The sequence below is a fragment of the Quercus lobata genome, chromosome 7 (assembly GCF_001633185.2).
Source record: "Quercus lobata isolate SW786 chromosome 7, ValleyOak3.0 Primary Assembly, whole genome shotgun sequence".
Classification (NCBI taxonomy): Eukaryota; Viridiplantae; Streptophyta; class Magnoliopsida; order Fagales; family Fagaceae; genus Quercus; species Quercus lobata.
The window spans coordinates 48,159,251-48,179,434 of NC_044910.1; the positions used below are offsets into that span (position 1 = coordinate 48,159,251).

Sequence of the window (20,184 nt, forward strand, 5' to 3'; positions counted from 1 at the left end):
CAGAGTTAAAGTTGGTAAGACTATAGAGATATGTTTTTTTTTTTTTTTTTTTTTTTTTTCTTTTTCTCTCTTTTATTACATGTAATCTGATTGTTATAGGACTATACAACTCATATCAATATCAATTAAATTTAAACTCATGTATCAGATAACCCATGCAGACGATTAATGGACCATAAGTTATGAGTCGGGTCAAATTCAGCCAAATTACTAACAAAAACCCACCACCTGGGCCTTCATGCAACAAAACAACAAACACCTTTGATTTCAGTCAAATTTTCTTGTCACATGTAAGATCCAAACTCTAAGATGAATGCATTGAACTTCTATAGGGCCTTAATAAAATAGGAAAATTACAATTTATCATATGTGATTTGGTCAATCATAATTTAATCCTAAAATTATTTAGTTACTATATGTTGACTACCTAAAGTTTGGATTAAAAAAAAAAAAAAAATCCTTAAGGGTTTACTTAAGATTTTAGTACAAAATTTTGGGGATCAAATAAATCAATTGAAAGCTTGTGAATTAAATTGTAATATGACAAAATCATAAAGAAATAAAATGTAATTTCAACTACTGTCAACTTCATTGGATAAACAATATGAAATTTCTCCTATTGGATATCGCAATGAATTAATCCTAATGAAACTCTCCCGTGTAAATTCTCCTATTGCCAACTTCATTATATAAATAAAATGTAATTTCTCCTGTTATCAAATTCATAGGATAAACAAATATGCATTGATCCCAATCAAACTCAATTGCATATCCAAACAAGGGTGAAGGACTAACATCTTTTAGATGAAGTATAGGACGGATTTAACGTTTATAGTGTTTGGGAATTCACTAGAAATGATAATTTAGCAAAGAACATACATATATTGCCAGTGCCGGCTTTGGACTGTTTTGTTAGTCGGCAGACTTCACAATAACTTACCCAGATATATATAGCTTTCAATTCCTTCCTTTTATTAGCCCCCCATTTCTCTCACACTTTGAGTGAACAAATTTAACATTTTATCTGAGACCACAGGCTCTTGGGAGAGTTCTCTGATGAAAAGCCAAACGTCTCCATGGTTAATCTTAATTTGCTTTACTTGTACCCTGCTTAATTCCTGTTATGGGGCGATTGATGATGATCGAAAGGCAAAATAATATCTCTCTCATATTTATTTTGGTGCTTTTCATTTTATTTATTTGCATGATTTGGCAAAATTTTGTGAACACAGGTTTACATTGTGTACATGGGGAATCTACCAAAGGGCGAAATCTCTGCATCATCTATTCATGCCAACATTCTACAAGAAGCTATTGGCAGGTGCAGGTTATTAACAAAAAAGACATTGATTTTTAATGACAATTTAGATTATGAGTTTTTTTTTTTTTTTTTGGGTGGTAATAATTAGAAGATAGGTACTTGCTTGGGCAGGCGATGAGTGCATTCAAATACCATAACTTTAAAATTGGACATGATAAATGCCGTTTGCTATCATAGTATATTGGACAACAAAAAGAAATGTTTCTTCTACCTCTTTCTTTTTTTTTTTTCTTTTTTTTTTTTTTTTTTTTTTTTTTTTTTTTCTATTTTTTTAATAAATTTTAATTTTTGGAGGAACAAACACACACACAAGGGATAGAGAATGATGATCTAACTCAAAGTCACACTATAGTCTCTTCTCAAACAAGAAAACATATGCATGTACCTTTTTTTTCACTGAATAAGTGATGCCATGTACTCAACTTGTCTAATGGAATGCATTGTACAGTGATGGAGTTGATTTTTTGGTATATAGCTACACGAAGAGCTTCAATGGGTTTGTGTCTAAGCTAACCATGGAGGAGGCGCAAAAATTAGAAGGTTGGTGAACTATGATTTTCTAGATATTGCTACCAACTGTTCCTTGTTTTATTTATCCATGTGCGCACACACGCGAATACTTATAACATATTCTGCTATTCATATATATATTTTTTAAAATTCTTTTTTAGATGGGTGGTCATGACATATAAACATGCATGCATTCAGATATAAACATTTATAATTATTTTAAACATTTTAACTAGACACAAGACTTGAACTCAAAATGAGATGTGTATAATAAATTATTATTTATTGATCTCAAAAGTTTAAATTTAATCACTTAATCATTCTTTCAACAATTTTTTATACTTACAGTAAAATCATTGGAGGTCGATATTATCTGAGCCAAGGAAAAATAGGTCCACATGAATTTGCTTCACCAAGAGACTCCAGAGGCCATGGGACCCATACTGCATCAACAGCAGCTGGAAATCTAGTCAGTGGGGCAAGCCTATTTGGCCTTGGCTCAGGGACAACCAGAGGAGGAGTTCCCTCTGCTCGCATTGCCGTTTACAAGATATGTTATCCTGATGGGTGTTTAGATGCTGACATTCTTGCAGCATTTGATGATGCAATCAGCGATGGAGTGGATATAATCTCTCTTTCCGTTGGAGGGTTTCCTAAAGATTATTTGAAGGACTCGATTGCTATAGGAGCTTTCCATGCAATGAAGAATGGCATACTCACATCTAATTCTGCAGGCAATTGTGGTCCTTCTCCTGCAACAATCTCCAATGTTTCACCTTGGTCACTATCAGTACGTGGCTACTAGCACCATAGATAGAATTTTGTGGCCAACGTGAAGTTGGGTAATGGTCAACTTTATGAGGTGAGTTGGATTCTCTCTCCATGTTGATAATTTTTTTTTTTTTTTTTTTTTTTTTTTTTTTTTACTCAAAATTGTAGGCTGCACGCCTACACCAATATTGACATTGTCCCTATAATCATACTAATCTTGACATCCAATTACAATGTGATGTTAAGAATACAAATATAACAAAATCATAGAAAGTTTGAAGCTTTATCAATGGAGGTTATGAACCGAGAGAGATTTGTGTAAAATGCTTCATTGAATAATTGATTAAAGGGATCTTTGCTTATATATACAAGAGATATGCTACATTTACAACATTTTTACAACAAATCACATATGGTTGTTTGCTATTGGTTCAAATTTGAACCTAACACTAAAATTACTTTTTTGCCCTAACAATAACAACTAGTAATAACCTGCCGTTTAGGATTTGTTGTAAAAATGTTGTGAATATATCATTTCTCTATATATAAAAGCGGGAAACTAGGAGAAAATAACTAACTTACAAAACTAACTTCGCAACTAATAAGGGAACAATCACATAATGATACCTGTCAACCATATACAAACTAACTCTTAATATTAAATATTTCTTAGACGACAAACAGTTACACAAAGACTTAACACTATGCGATTGTAGCTTAGCTTGTGCTTCAATCCTTGCAAATTGCAACTTGTAGCTCCGACTCTTATAGCTTTAGGCTCTATGTGCTTTAACACTTCCCCTCAAGATGGAGTGTATATATTGAGTATGCCTATATTGGAAAGAAGCTTGAAGAATTGTGCATGCCTAAGAGGCTCTGTGAAAAGGTTTGCTATTTGGTGTTTCGTGGGAACATGAAATGTTTTGATTGTTGCAAGGATCTTCTCTCTGATGGAATGGCAATTGATCTCTATATGTTTGGTCTTTTCATGGAAGACAGGGTTTGTAGCAATATACGAAGCTGCCTTACTGTCACAATAAAAAGAAGCTAAGTGCAATTAATCATACTATTTCACTTGTCATAGTATTCATTGCCCGATATTTTGACTCTGCTGATGATCTACCTACAACTTTGATTCTTGCATTTCCATGAGGTCAGTGAGTCTTCCAAGAACACACAAAAACCATAAATTGACCTTTTAGTTTCAAGACATCCTACCTAATCAGCATAACAATAAGCTTTTAGTTGCAAACTGGATAGTACAGAAAAGAAAAGGCCTTGTCCTGGTTTGTGTTTCAGATACTTGAGAACTCTATATGCTGCCTGAAGATGAGGAATTTTAAGAGAATCCATGTATTGTCTCAGTTTATGAACTAAATAGCGCTAGCTAATGTCAGATCTTATTAGGTCAAATATAGAAGTTTTCCAACTAATCTTCTATACATGAAAGGATCTAGGACATCATCCCCTTCTGTACTATTGAACTTAGCAAACTGTTCCATAGGAGTTTGCATATATTTACTACCTAAAAGACCTACATCTGACAACAACTCCAAAGTATACTTTCTTTAACAAAAAGATATTCCTTTAGAATTTCTAGCAACCTTAAGACCTAAGAAATATTTCAAAGATCCAAGATCCTTGAGTTTAAACTTGTTGTCTAGAAACTGTCTGCAACTGCTACATGATTACTTGCAATTAAAATATCATCAACATACACAAGATGACAAAAACAATGATGACTGACAACTTCTCAACCTTAATACCTTAATGAACATTGAGTAGTCTGATTTAGATTGTATAAAACCATGTTGAACATTGGTAGATGGCAACTTGGCAAACCATTGCCTACTAGCTTATTTAAGCCCATACAAAGACTTTGTCATCTTGCACACTTGTTGAGATACTACAAACTTTAATACATTGAGCATATTGAATGATATGTCACTAATCACACACACGGGCGCACACACACACATCATTTAATTATCAATGCTATAGACACAATTTCTTTACAATAAATTTCACAATTGCTAAGTTGGTTGATTGTGGGTGGTGGTCACAACTGACATTCATGGACCTACCACTTTTTTCTCCATCATCATTGTTTATTTATTAGGTGGTTGAGTTGAAGTTCACCAATCATATTCATTGACATATCAATTTGTAAGATTTATGTAATAAAATTTGGAAATAAATTTATCATTTTCCTTAATAATATATATTTTCTTTGTATGTAGGGACTTTCTATAAACACTTTTGAGCTAGAGAACAAAATGTTCCCTATTGTTTATGGTGGAGACGCCCTAAACACTAGTGCAGGTGTTGGCCCGACCCAGTCTAGGTTAATGAAGATTAGAATGTTGGTTAGGAATGTATTAAATTTTTTGCTAATGTGCTCTTAATCATAGAAAAAAAATGGAAAAAGTTTTCCTTCAAATTGGGTTGGACTTTGGAGAGAAATCTTCTTTGATATAATCCATTAAATAACAATTTATAGGAAAATCTATGAATGTTAAATCACATTATTCCTTAAATCATTTAAATAAATCACATGACTACTGAGTAGTTCACGTAATTAAAATACACATGGATAATCTTTTGAGTTGCCACAAAGTGGATTTGAGGAACAAAATAATACAAAACTATTTAAGTATGTTTACATGTTATTAAAGAGAATTACATAAAGCAATTTGTGCTAAAAAAAACACTAGGGTCTTAAAATTGAAATAGCTTTAAGCAAGCTAATGTTGAAATTTGAAAATTTAAAAAAAAAAAATGTCTGCAATTCACTTTAAAGCACTATATATTATAATTAGTCAAACACTCTAAAAAATAAAGAGCTTTATAATTAAAGCACTGGGGTTAAAACTCTATTTCGAACATCAATACCAAATAAGTATTGATTTTGAAATGCAGATTCTGTTATATCGATACATTGGACAAGAAATTGGCAGAAGGAAAAATTGTTTTTTGTGATATGGAAACATTTGGGGTTGACAGGGGGGGGGGGGGGCAACTGGCTGCAGGTGCAGTTGGTACTATAATGCAAAATACTAGATTCACTAATGTTGCCAACTCTTTCCCTTTACCTGCTTCCTGCTTAAGCTTGAAGAAAGTAAGCGAAGTCAAAGACTACTATAACTCATCTAGGTATAATGAGACTACCCTACAAGTTTTCTCAAATATTGTTGCATAATACTCTGTACATACTCTATACTAATTAATTACATCCTTAGTTTTTGATGTTTTGTTAATTACTAATTAATAGAATACCCACCGCAACTATACAAAAAAGTATTGAGGAAAATGATGGATTGGCCCCATACGTAGTATCCTTTTCGTCAAGGGGGCCTAACCCAATTACAAGAGACATTCTCAAGGTAATTTAAGTAATTCTCTATTTGCTACATAATGTCCCTCCCTTCTTCTTAGTTTTTGACTTTACATAGTTTTATACAGCTCGATTTAACAGCCCTTGAAGCATATATTTTGGCTGCATGGTCAAAGGCTACAACTATGACAAAAGTAGAGGGAGATACAAGAATAGTTCTATATAATATAATCTCTGGGACGTCAATGTCTTGTCCACATGCAATTGCAGCAGCTGCTTATGTGAAATCATTTCATCCAACATGGTCCCCTGTTGCAGTTAAGTCTGCTCTAATGACAACAGGTAATTAACGTCAAAGAAAATTTTACTAAAAAAACCTTACAAACTAATGTTTCACCAATTCAAAAGAAGTAATTCAAAGATATATTATGTTGTTCAAATCTACTAATTATAATAATTGTCACAACAATTTATAAAATTTACATAACAAAATATATTGTATCTTTCGAATTTTCCATTGTTAAATTTAAAACCTTTGAGAGATACAAAATCACTAAATGCCTAGTCCTAGAAGTCATTTTATAAAAAAGAAAAACTAGATTAGCTTCATCTTTACTCTTTAGTGAATTTGAAACTCTTTCCTTAAGGAACTAAATTAAACAAACTATTTTTATGTATAATTTGTACTCTTATGCTGTTTACAACTTATCCCATGGATGTTGACAAGAACACAGATGCTGAGTTTGCTTATGGGACTGGTCATATAAATCCCACAAGGGCCATTAACCCCGGTTTAGTATATGATGCTGGAGAGATTAATTATGTAAATTTCTTGTGTGGGCAAGGCTATAGCAACCGGTCTTTAGGACTTGTCATAGGAGATAACAGTAGTTGCTCTCAAGCAAAGAAACCTGCTTCGCATATGAACTATCCTTCCTTTATATTATCTTCCATGTCAAAATCTGTGATCACTAGCTTTTTCCCTAGGACTGTGACAAATGTTGGGTCACTAGTGTCCATATACAAAGCCATTGTGAATGCACCAACGGGATTGAAAGTTGAAGTAATACCAAATGTCCTTTAATTTGAGTCTCTTGGGCAAACGAAATTCTTTTCCTTAAGGGTCATAGCAGAGATAAATCAAAGTATAATCTCTGGCTCCTTGATTTGGTTTGATGGGGTGCATCAAGTGAGGAGCCCTATTGTTGCTCATTTTTCCTCTTAAGAGAGGTTTTGTTAATGCATGCTTATATTGGTTTTTCACTTAAGAGTGGTTAAAGAAATAAAATCCTCTCTCTCTCTCTCTGTGGTCTGGGGAGACAATTATAAAATGTAAAAATGAAAAAAAATTAATGGATATATTTTATTTTTTAAAATATTTTTAGGTTATTTAATTATATGTGATAATTAAATCCGTGTGGTAGGATTTAATGGGTTGAACTGGAACATAAGGCTGGCTTAGGTATCACTTAATGGACACATTAGTATAGCCATTAACGAATTGGTTGCTAATAAAAAAAACCCTAATGTTAATTTGATTTGTTTTTGAGAGCACAAGGTATTTTTATGGCAATTTGTAACCACGGGAATCATTTTCAATTTATTAAAGAAAATGACAAGAATGTTGGTAAACGTTTTATAAAAAACAATTACAATCAAACTTTAGTTCCAAAATTTTAGTATCGACTAAATCCTTAACATGTTTCTGTGATGAATTCATTCATAATAGAGTGATTAAAATTAAGTTATTAAAAAAAATTTATATTTGATTTTAAAAAACAATTTTTAGTGTTTTAATATTGAAAACTGTGGCCTAAAAAAAAGCGTGTTTGTTATGGGTGTTTGATTAAGAGTGTTTGAGTTATGATTCTCAATTTAGGGTGTTTAGGCACTATATTTTGAGAATACATCCGGATTAGTTTTTAGTTTTTGAGTAACAATGCTAAGTGGCATTGTTGTAAATATATTGAAAATCGTGAGACCCATATGATTTGACCAAACACTCTTTGAATGACAATTGGTGGACCCTCTTTCTCTTCCTTTCACGTTCCCCTCTTTCTTTTTTTTGTATCTCTTTTTAAAAATTCATACCTATTAATAATTTTACTATACATGTCAAATGAGCCATCATTTTAAAAAAAAAAACTCATACACATACCAAACATACAATTATGTTATTAGAAATATAGTATACAACACATTTTTTACATTATGAGTATTTTAAAGTTTAAATACGTGTTTTCAAAATATTTTTTATATCACAATTTTCACTTGAAAACACTTTTTAGATCACATTTTTCATATAATTTTAAAAATTGTTGTTTGCAATTACATATCAAATGGGTCCTAATTTAGCACTTGTGATTTTGTCAAACATAATTTAATCCTTAAATTATCAAGGGTTATTTTTTTTTGGTAAACAAAAAATGGGTAGAGGGGGCGTTCAGTGTGGCTTCCCTACCTGAGCGTGACCATAGTAGCACTCTACCCGCTCCCGAGTGAGACTCCATACTCTTGATTTGTGAGAAACTCACTTATTATTATTTTGAATTGTTTGGGATGGAAATTGGATATAAGGAGCATCAACACACAACTAATTATTAAGGCTCGAATTCAAATCCTGAGACTTACCGACCCGGTATCTTACCAACTAGGCCACCCGAATGTTGGTCAAGGGTTAGGTTTGACTCCTTTAAAATTGGAATTAATATGAAATTGTTAAAGTTGCATCTAAATTAACGTATTTTATATTTTGGTGGACCAACTTTAAATTATCACTTAGCCTCTTGTGGTTTGACTCATCCCAATTTTGTCCTACAAAGCTTTCAATTACTAAAGTAGAAAGGGCCGGCTCTAGGCCTTGGGCCCCTACCTGAGAAAGACCCGATTTGGGCTAATTTCATCACAGCCCAATTTGATCTGGACTTACCTCCTCTTATCTTAAATTATTCTCATTTGTTTTCTTCTTTTGTTTCTTGGATTCTGTTAGTGAATATTTATTTCCACTAGTTGATATTTGAATTGAGAATGCAATAAAATCGACACTTTAGCAAAGAAATATTTAATAAAACAGAGATTGAAGTGGGTCATAGTTAACTTTCCATTCGTTGATATGCTTTGGGCAATTGTGTTTGTTTTGTTGGCGGGCTTAACAAAAGCTGTTTGAGACCCAAAGTCTAAAAAATTTAGATTCAATTCTATCCGTTATAAAAAAGTCCATTTCTTTTCACAACAAGAACATTGCCAGGCTTTGGACTGTTTTGTTTGTTAGCTTACCGTTTTGAGAACCCAAAAGTCAGCTTTCAATTCCTTCCTTTATATATATAGCCCACTCGCATGCTTTGAGTGAACAACTTTAACAGTTAACTACACCACAAGCTCTTGGAAGGGTTCCCTGATGGAAAGCCAAACGTCTCACTTTCCATGACCGATCTTAATTTGCCTTACTTGTACACTGCTTAATTCTTGTTATGGGGCGATTGATGCTGATCGAAAGGCATAACATCTCTCTATTAGGCCTATTGGTATTTCTATTGCCTCTTTCCTCATCTTTTTTAATCTGATAACTCATGGGTCAGCATTATGATCAAAAGAATGACTAGCTAGGCAGCCAGGTTGCATTCAACTATTGATTTTGCAAGAATCAAAAAATTATTTTCGACTTAAAGACTTGGGCTTGGGTTTACTTTGAAATTTGATTGGGCGAAGCCTATACAAAAAGTTCCATACGCATTTTGGTGTTTTTCATTTTATATATTTACTTATTTGTATGATTTGGCCAAATTTTGTGAACATACACAGGTTTACATTGTGTACGAGGGCGATCTACCAAAGGGCGAAATCACTGCATCGTCTATTCATGCCAACATTCTAAAAGAAGTTATTGGCAGGTTATTAACAAAAAGACATTGATTTTGAATAACAATTTAGATTATGGGTACTTTTAAAAAAAAATAATAATTAAATGATAGGTGGTTGGCCAGGCGGTTGAGTGCATTAAAATACCATAATTTTAAAATTGGACATGATACATGCTGTTTGCTATCATAGATTCATAGTGACACAAAAAAATGTGGTGAAATTAAAATGCAAAAATGAGCGGTGGTGGCTCTAAGAATTTTTCTCAGGGTATTCTTTAAGAAACATAAATTATATAATCTAATAAAAAGAGAAATTTATATATTGATAACAACAACAATTAAAAAAACACGCAAATACATAAAATTTACAATTGTCTTCTATGAGTTTTTATATTTTGAAATCGTTGCATAATAATCTTATTATCAATACTACAAGCTACATCTCTTTCAATGTACACAACCAAGCAATCATTCATCCACTAAATGTAGAACAAATTATGGAGCAAAATTTAAGTTTATTGGCATAAAAAAATTGAGGGTGTTTCCAAATTTTTTTTGAAGGGTAGACAAATAAAACTTTTTAAATTATATATATATATATATATATATATAAATTTTCAGGTCACTCTGGCCTTAAGGTGGTGCCGCCCCTGAAAATGCGTATCCAAACAAATAAAGACCACCCTGACCTTAAGGTGGCGCTGCCCTGAAAATGCTTATCCAAACAAACAAATGCATTTTCTAAAGAGTTCACTAAGTGATGCCACGTACCTAACTTGTCTAATGGAATGCATTGTACAGTGATGGAGTCGATTTTTTACTACATAGCTACGCAAAGAGCTTCACTGGATTTGTGGCTAATCTAACCGTGGAGGAGGAGGAGGCGCAAAAATTAGAAGGCTAGTTTTTTGAACTTTGTTTTTCTAGAAATTGCCATCAACTGTTCCTTGTTTTAGTTATCATGAAGACATTTATGAAAGAAAGAAAGAAATTTTGGATTTTAGGGATGGAGAGAATAGTGTCCATGTTCCCCAAGAATGTCATTAGAACAATTTTTGAAAGCGACAATGTTTGACTCAAGGATTTGGACAGAGTCAGAGAGTTTCAATGATCCAATTTCACTGTTTATGCTTAATAAATTCATAACTTTAATGAACTATATACTATGATTAGCCAAACACTTGAAAAAATAAAGAGTTTTACAGTTAAAGACTGGGGTTAAAACTCTATTTCATTCAACAACATCAGACAGGTATTGATTTTGAAATGCAGATTCTATTTTACCGGCACATTGGACAAGAAATTAGTAGAAGGAAAAATTGTTCTTTGTGATACGGTAACACTTGGGGACCAAGGGGGGCAACTGGCTGGCGGCTGCCGGTGCAGCTGGTACTATTATGCAAGCTGTAAGTTACACTGATGTTGCCTTCTCATTCCCTTTACCTGCTTCGTGCTTGAGCTTGAAGAACGAAAGTGAAGTCAAAGCCTACTATAACTCATCTAGGTATAATGAGATTGCCCTATTAAGTTTTCTCAAATATTGTAGCATACAACTCTGTTCTAATAAGACACAGTATATACCAAATTATTTACATCCTTAATTTTTGATGTTTTGTTAATTACTAATAGCATACCCACAGCAACTATACAAAAAAGTATTGGGGAAAATGATGAATTGGCCCCCATACGTAGCCTCCTTTTCGTCAAGGGGGCTTAACCCAATTACAAGGGACATTCTCAAAATAATTTAAGTAAATCTCTATTTCCTACATCCCTCCCTTCTCCTTAAGTTTTGATTTTACATATTTTATACAGCCTCATTTAACAGCCCCTGGAGTGGATATTTTGGCCCCATGGTTAGAGGCAATAATTGTGATAGGAGATGAAGGAGATACAAGAATAGTTCCATATAATATAATCTCTGTGACGTCAATGTCTTGTCAACATGCAACTGCAGCAGCTGCTTATGTGAAATCGTTTCATCTAACATGGTCCCCTGCTGCAATTAAGTCAACTCTAATGACAACAGGTAATTAAGAATAAGTGATGCCAAAGATAAAATTTTTACTAATAAACGTTACAAACTAATGTTTCACCAATCTCAAAGAAATAATTCAAACATTCATATATTATGTTTTTCAAATTTACCCATTATATTAATTGTCACATCAATATATAAACTTTATGTAATAAAAAATATTGTATCTTTATCATTTTCCATTATTAAATTTAAAATCTTCTAGAAGTCATTTTATAATAAAGAAGAAATTAGATTGGCTTTTTCTTTGACTCTTTAGGGAATTTGAAACTGCATGTTTGTTTAGAGAACTAAATTAAACAGCCAATTTATATGTATAATTGATATCCTTATGTTGTTTACAGCTTATCCCATGGGTGTTGATAAGAACACAGATGCTGAGTTTGCTTATGGGACAAATCATATAAATCCCACAAGGGCCATTAACCCTGGTTTAGTATATGATGTTGGAGAGATTGATTATGTAAATTTCTTGTGTGGGCAAGGCTATAGCAACCATTCTTTAAGATTGGTTGCAGGTGATAACAGCAATTGCTCTCAAGCCACAAAGAAACCTGCTTCGCATCTAAACTATCCTTCCTTTATATTATCTTTCACGTCAAAATCTGTGTTCACTCGCATTTTCCCTAGGACTGTGACAAATGTTGGGTCACGAGTGTCCACATACAAGGCCATTGTGAATGCACCAATGGGACTGAAAATTGAAGTAATACCAAATGTCCTTTCATTTGAGTCTGTTGGGCAAAAGAAATCCTTTATCATATGGGTCATAGCAGAGATGGATCAAAGTATAATCTCTGGCTCCTTAATTTGGCTTAATGAGGTGCATCGAGTTCAAGTGAGGAGTCCCGTTGTTGCTCATGTTTCCTCTCTCTACTCTCTCTCTCTCTCTCTCTCTCTCTCTCTCTCTTAGTGTAGTTTGGGGAGAACAATTATGAAATGTTAAAAATGATGGTTTTTAGACATCTTAAAACACAATTGGATTAACATAGGTAATTAGCCAAGTTGTTACTTAGTCCAATTTAACAAATCTAGGTTATCACAGTTACAACAATCATATCATGCAATGCAGCGGAAAGATAAATAACACAAAGATATGATCACCTAGGAAACCAAACCGGTAAAAACCTGGGGAGGATTTAACCTAGCTATCCTCAAGGTAAACTTGAATCCACTATCTTGAAAGAATCGAAGTTCATACAATAAGACTTACAAACCCCCACGCTCGACTTCTTATTGCTACCCACTAGTAGAACTTACTAACACGACTATGTGCAAGCTCCGAATCCATGGACTCCTTCTTTCTTGGATTCACCACCAGATACAAGCACACCTGCTTGTGTTTTTTTAAACTTCAATGGCAGCAACTGAATTGATCATCAAAGTGTAGATAATATCTCCTCCTTGAAAACCCTAAGTTTGTGTAAAGGAAAGCTCCTCTAGATCTCACAAGAGATTTACACAAACAGCAATATGAGCCACACTAATACGTGACTAGAGTTTGCCTTTTATACTTAGGACAAATTAGAAAACCCTAAACGTTTTAAACAAACTAGGGCTGAGTTGGAATTCTGCAGAAAAACACCTCTGACCCGATTTTCGATTGATCGAGCCTAAGCTTTGATCGATCGAACTAGGCCGAGAAGCATAAAAGCCTTCTGCATCAACTTATTCCAACTTTACATAAATGAGACAACTTTGAGCAAGTCTAAACACGACTAAACATATTGTTTTGGTCATGGTTTGCCAACAATATACATTAGAGTTCTAAATACACAAAAACCTAAGTCTTTAGAACCTAACAAAAAAGAAAAAAAAATATTAATTACGTGGGATAATTAAATCCACATGGAATGATTTAATTGGTCTAACTAGCACATATATAGTAGGCTTAGGTATCACTTAATGGACAAATCATCATAGCCATTAATGGAATGACGGTCAATCAAAACTAATCCTAATTAGTTTAATTTGTTTTTGGGAGCAAATATAGGTACTAACATATAACAGTTTTTGTGCCTATATTTGCTCCCAAAAAGTGTTATATGTTAGTGATTTAATTTTAGTACAAACTTTTGGGGATCAAATATATCAATTGAAAATTTGTGAATTAATTAAATTGTAATAAGACAAAACCGTAGGGAAATAAAATGTGATTTCACCCATTGTTAAATTCATTGGATAACACAATGCATTAATCCTAATGAAACTCTCCCATGTAAATTCTCGTATTGCCAACTTGATTGGATAACAAAAATGAAAAATTTTCAATTATCAATTCATAGAATAACGAAATGCATTGATCCTAATTAAACTCAGTAGCATATCCAAACAAGAGTGAAGGACTAACATATTTTACATAAGGTATAGGACTGATTTAATGGTTAGAGTGTTTGATATATTACATTAATAAAATTATTTGAAGTGGTTATCCCTGTTTGAAAACTAAATTGATAAAAAAAATTTAGACGTAAGAATTAACAAAAGAGGATAACTAGCTTTGGACAATTCTGTTTGTTGGCGGGCTTTAAAAATAGTTGTTTGAGAACCCAAAGACTTAAAGCGTAATCTCAATTCCATCCTTATAAAGCCCATTTCTTTTCACAACAAGAACATTGCTAGTTCCGGCTTTGGACCTTTTGATTTTACACGAGTTGATATGGGTACTCTAAACCTTAGAGTACCCGTATCAACTCGTGTAAAATGGCATAAGAGTCAACTTGAGCCTAACCAATCCTAGAAATCATCCACTCCAGCTCATATATTAATTGTGCAAAATGCATTTTTGTCATAGTGCTTGTGCAAATATACGCAAGCACTATATTTGGGCATTTCAATTTTTTATTCTTCTTTTGTGTTTTCCAAAGATGAAGGAAGAGAGTGAATAGTTGTTGTGATGTGTGAAGAGAGAGAAACAATTAAAAAATCAAGACAAATTAATATTTAATGAAATAGAGGATAGAAACTTATAATAGATAATTTGATATGTATGTTTTTGAAACTAATTAGATAAAAAAAAAATTCTTATGCTAAAATAAACTTAAATTTGTTAAAGTTCTAAAGATTAGAAGAGAAGAAAGGAAAAGAAGAGCCAAATACTAAGTCTGGAGATAAATGACAAGAGTAATGGTAAAACGATGAAGACTGAATAAAGTTACAAGTAGTTTTAGTGCCTTAATTATTTCACACATGTAAATACGTGTGGCCTGTTTTCACACGTGCTATAACTAACTTAGTAGAATTGGTTAGTTAGTTATTCTTAGTGTATGTAACAGAGTATTTGGTATAGATTCATTTCAATGCAATATACAGATATTTTCCCAAATATCTCTCCAGGTTTCTATTTGAAATTCTGTTAAAATTTCTACATGAGGTTATGTGAATATTCTTAGGTGTTTGAGAACCCAAAGAGCCAAGCGTCTCTGATTCCATCGCTAATCTTAATTTTTAGTCTTACTTGTACTCTGCTTAATTCTTGTTATGGGGTGACTAATGATGATTGAAAGGCAAGTATATCTCACTAATGACTAGGATTTGTGCTCAAGCTCGCCAATGAGTTTTTTTTTGCATTTAATTGGTTTTTGTTTTTAAGTGTTTAATTTGATTGTTGGAGTTCTTTTGACTTTAAGATTGAGTTTTTGCATAATAGGTTGATTGGTCTTTGTTGAAATGTTTAATTTAGCAGCTTGAAGGTTTAGTTTTTAGGCAATGAGGTAGTGGTAGTTTGTTTGAGTTTGGTAGCTTTTTTGGGTTTTTTCGTGGTTGTGGTGGTGGTAGGAGTTGGTGGTTGTAGTGACAGGGGAAGAGAGATGAGAGAGATGGGAGAGAATAGAGATGGTTTTGAGTTATATTATTTTATTGTGTAAATATATTATTTTAATGTGTTGTACGGTAAAATAAAAGTTGGGATGTTGGGTGTATTGAAAAATGGTATTGTATAATAAATAAAGTAATTTTTGAGATGGTAAAATGAGATAATTTTTAGAAACTAGATGTGAATGCTCGGCTAATCTTGAAATATGAAATTTTGAGGAAAAATGTATGCAGTGCACTATTTATGCTTTAGAACTTCATAACTTTAAAGCACTGTATGCAATAATTAGCCAAACACTCAAAAAATTAAAAATCTTTATAGTTAAAAGAAAGCTCTAATATTAAAAGTTAAAACTCTACTTTGTACGTACAACAATTCCAAACGGGTATTGATTTTGAAATGCAAATATTGTTTTATCGACACCTCGAACAAGACATTGGTAGAAGGAAAAATTGTTTTTTATAATGTGGGATCGGGTGGGATCGATCACTTGGATGCTAGTGTAGTTGGTACTGTAATGTAGAGTTTTGGATTCCCTTATGTTGCCTTTTATAATTCTATTTACTTTTACCTACTTCCTGCTTGAGCATGAAGAACGGAATCGAGGTCAAAGACTACTATAACTCATCTAGGTATTTTCTCAAATCACAATAGTGATCTACTAATGGGATCATGTTTTCTTAAATATTGTTGCTTACATACTACTCTATTCTAATAAGAAACATTGGGTGTGTTTGGATACCGCTTATTTTACTAAAACTGAAAATATATTGCTAAAAGTACTATAGATAAAGGTAAAAGTTAGTTGAAGCTAAATAGTAAAATAATTTTAATTTTCCATCACAATCCAAACGCACACATAATAGTATTAAATTAGTTACATCCTTTTTAATGTTTTGTTAAATACTAATAGAATACCCACCGCAACTATACAAAAAAGTATTGAGGAAAAGGATGAATTGGCCCCATTTGTAGTATCCTTTTCGTCAAGAGGGCCTAACTCAATTACAAGGGACATTCTATTTTCTACATAATATCCCTCCCTTCTTCTTCTTCTTTTGAAACTGAAAACAACATTCATTCATTAACTGAAAATAAGAGAATCCTGGAACAAAGCTTCTGAAGCTGGTGGGGGAAAGTCCTCCATCTAGTACAATTCATCATGAACACTCCTAGCATATCTAGAAAGATGAATGGGCCACTCTATTAGCATCCTGTTTGACACAGTTGATAGACTTCCAATACAAACTATGAACTAGGTAGTGGACATCACCATAGACATATCCTAGCAATATGAATAGGAACTTGGGAAGAAAGTGATCTCATCACATTGGCATTATCCCTTCTATAATCAATTCTGTAAAACTAGCATCAATTGAGAACTCCAAAGCTTGTCGATATGCTAGAATTTTAGCCTTTTTGCTGTCACCTACAAGTGGTCCTTTGGTAGACATAGCAGCCATCACCTCACCTCTCTCATTGCGGATAATTGCACCAAAACCTGAGCAATTCAAGTCTGCACAAATAGCAACATCAAAGTTCAATTTAAAAATTGAAGAGGGAGGAGGTTTCCACACATTCACACTTGGTTGTGTGGTTGGCAAAGTCAGTTGCTCCTAGACTTGTTGGAATTCATTCAAATAATCCATAGTTCTTCTATTCAGCCATTAGGTTCCTTCAACTTCCCCCCATAAGTTACCGTATTCCTTTGGTTCCATATAAGCCAAGCTTGGACTAAAAACAATTCAAACTCATTCGAAGAAAGTCGATTGAACAAACTTTCAAACAGCTGCAAATTGTTAGCTTGTCCACAAGTACATTTTTTCAACTTGATTTGACTTCTAGCCCACACATCCTGGGCTACCCCACACTCCCATAATATATGAATTCCAGTCTCCAGAGCTCTCTTGCAACATTCACAAGTATTGTCTGTGATTATTCTCCTTCTTGCCAGGTTCACACAAGTTGGGAAGATATCTTGACATGCTCCCCACCCAGTTTCCTTAATCTTATTTGGAATATGGAGTTTCCACAGTTTAGACCATACATGTTGACAAGTTAGACCTAAGGAGCTTTCAGTCACATCTCCATTTCTCATGATCTGCCTAGCCAAATGATACTTGGATTTGACAGAGTATACACCACTCTTATTGATTTGCAGCCAAACAATGGAATCCATCACATTCCTATGACTCAAAGGTGTATACGGTATATGACCTCAACATCCTCTCTGTGAAAGTTTGCCATAATAAAATCACACCTCCACCATTTTTGATCTGGGTCTATAAGGTTAGAAACTCTCCTCTCCTCATCTTTTTCACACAATGGAAATAAAACATTGTTTTTGGGGTAGTTAGGGATCCACTTGTCTGAATAAATCTTGATTGAAGAACCATCACCTACTCTCTAGCAGCAACCTTTCTCCAAGATTGGCTTTGTTGACATAATGCTTCTCCACACAAAAGAGCAATTTGAAACTGCATGTGTGTTTAGATTGGCTTTTTTCTTTTACTCTTTAGGGAATTTGAAACTGTGTTTAGAGAACTAAATTAAACGACCTAATTATATGTATAACTGATACCCTCATGTTGTTTATAGGTTATCTTATGGGTGTTGACAAGAACACAGATGCTGAGCTTGCTTATGGGACAGGTCATATAAATCCCACAAGGGCCATTAACCCTGGTTTAGTATATGATGCTAGAAAGATTGATTATGTAAATTTCTTGTGCGGGCAAGGCCATAACAACCATTCTTTAAGATTGGTTACCAAAGATAACAGCAGCTGCACTTAAGCCACAAAGAAACCTGCTTTGCATCTAAACTATCCTTCCTTTATATTATCTTCCATGTTAAAATCTGTATTCATTTGCATTTTCCCTAAGACTGTGACAAATGTTGGGTCACCAATGTCCACATACAAGTCCATTATGAATGCACCAAGGGGGCTGAAAATTGTAATAATACCAAATGTCCTTTCATTTGAGTCTATCAGGCAAAAGATATCCTTTAAAGTAAGGGTCATAGGAAAGAAGGATCAAAGTATAATCTCTAGCTCCTTAATTTGGTTTGATGAGGTGCATCAAGTTCAAGTGAGAAGTCCCGTTGTTGCTCATGTTTCCTCTTAAGGGAGTTTTTTGTCATGCATGCTTATATTGGGTTTTCACTCAAGAATGGAAGTGCTTAATTCTGTTTTATCTAATAAGCAAATTAATAAAATGTTGTTTAGTTATTATTATGTTAAAGAATTAAAATCCTATTTTACAATACGTTGAATGTTTCCTCTCTCTCTCTCGTTGTTGCTCATGTTTCCTCTTAAGGGAGTTTTTTGTCATGCATGCTTATATTGGGTTTTCACTCAAGAATGGAAGTGTTTAATTCTGTTTTATCTAATAAGCAAATTAATAAAATGTTGTTTAGTTATTATTATGTTAAAGAATTAAAATCCTATTTTACAATACGTTGAATGTTTCCTCTCTCTCTCTCTCTCTCTCTCTCTCTCTCTCTCTCTCTCTCTCTCTCTCTTTCCTCTCTCTCTCTCTCTCTCTCTCTCTCTCTCTCTCTCTCTCTCTCTCTCTCTCGTAGTCTAGTTTGGGGAGAACAATTATGAAATGTTGAAAAGAATAAAAAAAAATCATTTAATAGATTAATTTTATTTAAAAAAATATTTTTAGGTTATTTAATTACATGGGATAATTAAATTTTCATTAAATGAGTTAATTGGTCTAACTGGCACATATATTAGGCTTAGGTGTCACTTAATGGATACATCAACATAGCCATTAATAGAATGACTGTGAGTCAAAACTAATCCTAGCATTAGTTTAATTTGTTTTAAGAGAAAATATAGGCACAAAAAGTGTTATATCTTAACGATTTCACTTTAGTACAAACTTTTGGGGATCAAATATATCAATTGAAATTTTTTGAATTAATTAAATTGTATTAAGACAAAACCATAGGGAAATAAAATGTAATTTCACCCATTGTTAAATTCATTGGATAACACAATGCATTAATACTAATGAAACTCTCCCATGTAAATTCTTCAATTATCCATTCATAGGATAACGAAATGCATTGATCCTAATCAAACTCAGAAGCATATCCAAACAAGAGTGAAGGACTAACATCTTTTACATAGGGTATATGACAAATTTAACGGTTAGAGTGTTTGATAAATTACATTAATAAAATTATTTGAAGTGGTTATCCTTGTTTGAAAACTAAATTGATAAAGAAAAATTTAGATGTCAGAATTAACAAAAGATGATAGTTGGCTTTGGATAATTCTGTTTTTGGCAGGCTTTAAAAATAGCTGTTTGAGAACCCAAAGACTTAAAGCTTAATCTCAATTCCATCTTGTAAAGTTGTGATTTACAACTATATTTTATGTTGGCTTTATTCCATAACAAAAAGTGTTGTAATTGTATTAATTTTGTTCCTTGAATTTTTTGGGATTTTATTGTATTGGGTTTAGTATTAAATTAGTGAAGAATTGAGCATGAAATGAAAAATCAGTGCAATTTCATGACT

The 20,184-nt window shown here is 33.1% G+C and overlaps 1 pseudogene; it reads left to right on the forward strand.

Annotated features, from left to right (window-relative positions):
* Window positions 1-1,247: 1,247 nt before the first annotated feature.
* Window positions 1,248-18,443, forward strand: LOC115952158 (annotated as a pseudogene).
* Window positions 18,444-20,184: the final 1,741 nt, after the last annotated feature.